This window comes from Oncorhynchus clarkii, chromosome 7, assembly GCF_045791955.1.
Source record: "Oncorhynchus clarkii lewisi isolate Uvic-CL-2024 chromosome 7, UVic_Ocla_1.0, whole genome shotgun sequence".
NCBI classification, from domain to species: domain Eukaryota; kingdom Metazoa; phylum Chordata; class Actinopteri; order Salmoniformes; family Salmonidae; genus Oncorhynchus; species Oncorhynchus clarkii.
This window is the reverse complement of record NC_092153.1, coordinates 15771178-15777564: the sequence shown is the minus strand read 5'-3', so window position 1 is coordinate 15777564 and position 6387 is coordinate 15771178.

Below are 6387 nucleotides of genomic sequence, written 5' to 3'. Positions count from 1 at the left end.
ATGCAGGCCTGGCCTACATACCATTATAACCATTTCCAGTTCAATTTCACATTGATCTCAGCTTACATTAATGTGAATTACCTACGGGTAATGGAGTAGTACTTACATCTACCTCTCTCTCTCTCTCTCTCTCTCTCTCTCTCTCTCTCTCTCTCTCTCTCTCTCTCTCTCTCTCTCTCTCTCTCTGTATATATATATATATACAGTGGGGCAAAAAAGTATTTAGTCAGCCACCAATTGTGCAAGTTCTCCCACTTGAAAAGATGAGAGAGGCCTGTAATTTTCATCATAGGTGCACTTCAACTATGACAGACAAAAAGAGGATAAAAAATCCAGAAAATCACATTGTAGGATTTTTAATGAATTTATTTGCAAATTATGGTGGAAAATAAGTATTTGGTCACCTACAAACAAGAAAGATTTCTGGCTCTCACAGACTTCTTCTTTAAGAGGCTCCTATGTCCTCCACTCGTTACCTGTATTAATGGCACCTGTTTGAACTTGTTATCAGTATAAAAGACACCTGTCCACAACCTCAAACAGTCACACACCAAACTCCACTATGGCCAAGACCAAAGAGCTGTCAAAGGACACCAGAAACAAAATTGTAGACCTGCACCAGGCTGGGAAGACTGCATCTGCAATAGGTAAGCAGCTTGGTTTGAAGAAATCAACTGTGGGAGCAATCATTAGGAAATGGAAGACATACAAGACCACTGATAATCTCCCTCGATCTGGGGCTCCACGCAAGATCTCACCCCGTGGGGTCAAAATGATCACAAGAACGGTGAGCAAAAATCCCAGAACCACAAGGGGGGACCTAGTGAATGACCTGCAGAGAGCTGGGACCAAAGTAACAAAGCCTACCATCAGTAACACACTACGCCGCCAGGGACTCAAATCCTGCAGTGCCAGACGTGTCCCCCTGCTTAAGCCAGTACATGTCCAGGCCCATCTGAAGTTTGCTAGAGAGCGTTTGGATGATCCAGAAGAAGATTGGGAGATTGTTATATGGTCAGATGAAACCAAAATATAACTTTTTGGTAAAAACTCAACTCGTCGTGTTTGGAGGACAAAGAATGCTGAGTTGCATCCAAAGAACACCATACCTACTGTGAAGCATGGGGCTGGAAACATCATGCTTTGGGGCTGTTTTTCTGCAAAGGGACCAGGACGACTGATCCGTGTAAAGGAAAGAATGAATGGGGCCATGTATCATGAGATTTTGAGTGAAAACCTCCTTCCATCAGCAAGGGCATTGAAGATGAAACGTGGCTGGGTCTTTCAGCATGACAATGATCCCAAACACACCGCCCGGGCAACGAAGGAGTGGCTTCGTAAGAAGCATTTAAAGGTCCTGGAGTGGCCTAGCCAGTCTCCAGATCTCAACCCCATAGAACATCTTTGGAGGGAGTTGAAAGTAGAGTCCGTGTTGCCCAGCAACAGCCCCAAAACATCACTGCTCTAGAGGAGATCTGCATGGAGGAATGGGCCAAAATACCAGCAACAGTGTGTGAAAACCTTGTGAAGACTTTTTGACCTCTATCATTGCCAACAAAGGGTATATAACAAAGTATTGAGATAAACTTTTGTTATTGACCAAATACTTATTTTCAACCATAATTTGCAAATAAATTCATAAAAAATCCTACAATGTGATTTTCTGGATTTTTTTCCTCATTTTGTCTGTCATCGTTGAAGTGTACCTATGATGAAAATTACAGGCGTCTCTCATCATTTTAAGTGGGAGAACTTGCACAATTGGTGGCTGACTAAATACTTTCCCCCCCACTGTATGCATATATATATATTTATATATATATATATATATTTATATATATAGAGAGAGAGAAAGATAGATAGATAGATAGATAGATAGATAGATAGATAGATAGATAGATAGATAGATAGATAGATGTAAGTACTACTCCATTACCCTTAGGTAATATCTATATATATATATGTCTCGCTCTCTCTGTCTGTCTCTCTCTTGTCTGTCTCTCTCGCTCTTTCTCTCACTATGTCTCTCTCAATCTCTCTCTCTCTCCTGACAGAGATAAAACAAATGAGAATCTTTCCTCGTAGATGTTTATCAGAGAGGGAGAGACTGAGGCACTTCCAGTAATGTCAATGTGTGTGTGTGTGTTTGTTTGTGTGTGTGTGTTAGATGATGGTTATAGATTTCAGAGCTCTCAGGTGCATTAGTGTATGATAACAGTTTTCCCACAAAGCTATAATGCACAAACAATGGAAACACACACAAAAGCACGTACGCGCACACGCACTTGTACGCATACACATGGTATAGGACCAGATACAGTGCCTTCGGAAAGTATCCAGACCTCTTGACTTTTTCCACATTTTGTTACATTACAGCCTTATTATAAAATTGATTGAATACTTTTTTCCCTCATCAATTTACATACAATACCCCATAATAACAAAGCGAAAACAAGTTTTTAGAAAAATCTTATTTACATAAGTGTTCAGACCCTTTGCTATGAGACTCGAAATTGAGCTCAGCTGCATCCTGTTTCCATTGATCATCCTTGAGATGTTTCTACTTGATTGGAATCCACCATAGGCAAATTCAATTGATTGGACATTATTTGGAAAATCACACACCTGTCTATATAAGGTCCCACAGTTGACAGTGCATGTCAGAGCGAAAACCAAGCCATGAAGTCGAAAGAATTGTCCGTAGAGCTCCAAGACAGGATTGTTTTGATGCACAGATCTGGGGAAGGGTACCAAAACATTTCTACAGCATTGAAGGTCCCCAACAACACAGTGGCCTCCATCATTCTTAAATTGAAAAAGTTTGGAACCACCAAGACTTCCTAGAGCAGGCCCCCCGGCCAAACTGAGCAATCGGGGGAAAAGGGCCTTGGTCAGGGAGGTGACCAAAAAAAATGGTCCATCAAGGAAAACACTGTCTTGCGCACACCCAACACCTCTCATCACTCCAAGAACATCATCCCCACAGGGAAGCATGGTGGTGGCAGCATCATGCTGTGGGGATGTTTTTCATCAGCAGGGACTGGGAAACTAGTCAGAATGGAAGGAATGATGGATGGAGCTAAATACAGGGAAATTATTGAGGGAAACCTGTTTCAGTCTTCCAGGGATTTGAGACTGGGACAAAAGTTCTGTTTCTGTTTTTTTGTCTTATTTCTTGTTTGTTTCACAATAAAAAATATTTTGCATCTTCATAGTGGTAGGCATGTTGTGTAAATAAAATGATACAAACCCCCCAAAAAGCCATTTTAATTCCAGGTTGTAAGGCAGAAAATATGAAGAATGCCAAAGTGGGTGAGTACTTTCGCAAGCCACTGTATTTCTCTGTGAACAATTTAACAACAGACTTTCAGCATTCTTATTTGTATTAGTATTTATTATGGATCCTCATTAGCTGATACGAAGGCAGCAGATACCCTTCCTGGTGTCCAGCAAAAATTAAGGCAGTAGTACACATTTGTAAGGAACAGATGCTGTGAGACAAAAAGCAGGTACAGGAAGTGAACATTTAATAAATCATGGACATGAAACAAACCAGAACAGTGTCTGGACAGGGGGAAAATAAAATAACAATACGATAATAATGCGGACAAAGGGAACAAACTAAGGAACAGACAGATATAGAGGGGGCAATCAACAAAGTGAAGGAGTCCAGGTGAGGCCAATGAGCGCTGATGCACATAATGATGTTGATAGGTGTGCGTAATGACGGGTAGCCTGGTGCCCTCGAGCGCCAGGGAGGGGAAGCGGTAGCAGGGACAACATTATAATAAAAATGTTAAACATTAAAATACATTTTACAACAGATTTCACAATACATTAAGTCTGTGCCCTCCGGCCACTAATCTACTACGTCACAGAGCACTCAACATGAGAAGGGCACTCAACATGTACTGCACTGACACAAATTACTGATGATTGGCTGAAAGAAATTGTCATGGCTTTACATCTATCATATCATGGGTTGAGAGCTATCTATCCAAAAGAACACAGAGGGGCTTCTTTAATGGAAGCTTCTCTAATGTAAAACATGTAAAGTGTGGTATTCCGCAAGGCAGCTGTCTTGTTCCTTTACTATTTTCTATTTTTACTAATAATCTACCTCTGGCATTTAACAAAACATTATATTGTCAGGAACCACAGCTAGTGAAATCATTGCAACCCTAAACAAAGAGTTAGACTGTAATTTGTCATTGTCAAGGCATATTGGTTCAATTGTTGTATAGATGTTGAGAGGTATGTCTGTGATAAAGAGATGATCAGCATTTTTAACACCACAGTCAACCACAAGTTCTGCAGGCTCTCGTTTGATCTCATTTTTACTACTGCCCGGTGAGGTGGTCAAATGCTGCAAAGAAGGACCTAGAAAAGCTGCAGCTGGCCCAGAACAGAGCAGCATGTCATACCCTTCAATGTACCCAGAGGTCAATGTCAACAATATCCATGGCGGTCTTTTTTGGCTCAAAGCAGAGGAGAGATTTACTGCATCAATTGTTTTTTGTCATATAGGTCAACTGAACAGCAAACCTGATTTAAAAAAACAAATAAAGCAACTCCTCACGGCACAACACCTCTCCCCCATGTGACCTAATTTGTATGTGTATGTATTGACATAACTGATAGACACACACACAGAGAAACACACACACTCACACACTTTAGTTGTAGTTTTAAAAATATTTGTTTATAAATAAGTGTAATGTGTATGTTAATTTTTTAAATATATGTCAATTCTAAAGTATTTTTTTGTTATGTGTCAGACCCCAGGAAGACTAGCTATCGCCGTTGGCGTCACCTAATGGGGATCCTAATAAAAAATAATAAATCATAAAGGGAGCCAACAGAGATGCTAATCAGATACCTCTGTCTATTCTCTGGGGTAGAGTTGTGCACTGTGTGTGTGAGTGTACTTTTTAGACTGTTGGAGGAGCCTCTAAAATAGGTAGTCTATTTATACTCAGGTACTATCTATGTTAAGAGCTGTCCAGCGCTGAAATTGACTGCATTACCTCTCTTCTCTTCCTCTTTTTTGTTCATTCTTCTGCACCGTTAAACCTGACAAATACCTCTTCTTTCTTTCTTTCTTTCTTTCTTTCTTTCTTTCTTTCTTTCTTTCTTTCTTTCTTTCCCTACTCTCCTCTTCCGTGGACTCCACCCAACCAGAGACGAGACACTCTGCTCTGGCTTCTACTCACCTCTAGTCTCTTGCATTTGGTTCTGGAAAATAAAAAAACAAACAAACAAACAAACACACACACACACACACACACACATACACACACACACACACATACACATACACACACACACACACACACACACACACACACACACACACACACACACACACACACACACACACACACACACACACACACACACACACACACACACACACACACACACACACACCAGCTAATGAATTAAACCCCCTGCTTAAATTAGGGTTTTAATCGGTTGCCATGGGAACCTCGGCCCTTTAGAATCTAAAGTCAGACGAAGTACACACATACGCACACATATACACACAGGTAGAAACACACACACACACACAAAGACAGAGAGACAAATATAATATAAATAAATTGAATAGAATTACATAGAGTAGACTGTATTTTTGTAAGTATTGTTGAATCTTCCCTGGCCTGGTTCTGCATTAAACAGACTGAAGTCTGTGGTTTCATTAGTCATTATCAGGATATCCAGCACATTATCATTGGTCTTCAGTTTGTTCAGGAGAATGAGAGTCTAATCTGTGTCTCTGCAAACGGCCCAAAAGCAAGGTCATGCCTTAATAAGCAGTCGCTCGTTCAACTGTAGGCCTACAGACGATCAACAGACAAACTCTATCAATATCTGCCCTGTTGTCGCCTACCCCCTAGCGGCTCAACACTGCCACAAGAAGGTTTGGAATTTAGGAAGCAATTCAATAGAACGTATCACTTGTATTCTACAGTATCTGCATCACAATGTACAGTTGCCTACCTCAAGCCTATCCATGGACAAACCAACAAGCGACTGTAACTACCTCGATGCTGATTTTATTACGGTGCAATGAATGAGTGCTGGGAAATATAAACTCATTATGGACTGCTGTAACGCGGGACTGTGGTAAGTATAGGTCCTGCCAGACAACTTGTCGACACTCTCCATTTTGTTGCCGCTGCTAGTGCTACAGTACTTGTTAGTTACAATGTAATAAACAGTCTCGTGTTGCTGCTACAATGTAACCACAATGTGAAGAGTAGAGAAGTTCCCACGTGTGGCGTATTTTTGCCCAATCACGGTCGTTTAAAGTTTCCGTAATCACGCCCCTGGGTGTGTCTGCCTTATTCCGGAGCAATCAAATGTTGCAATGTTGAAATGCTC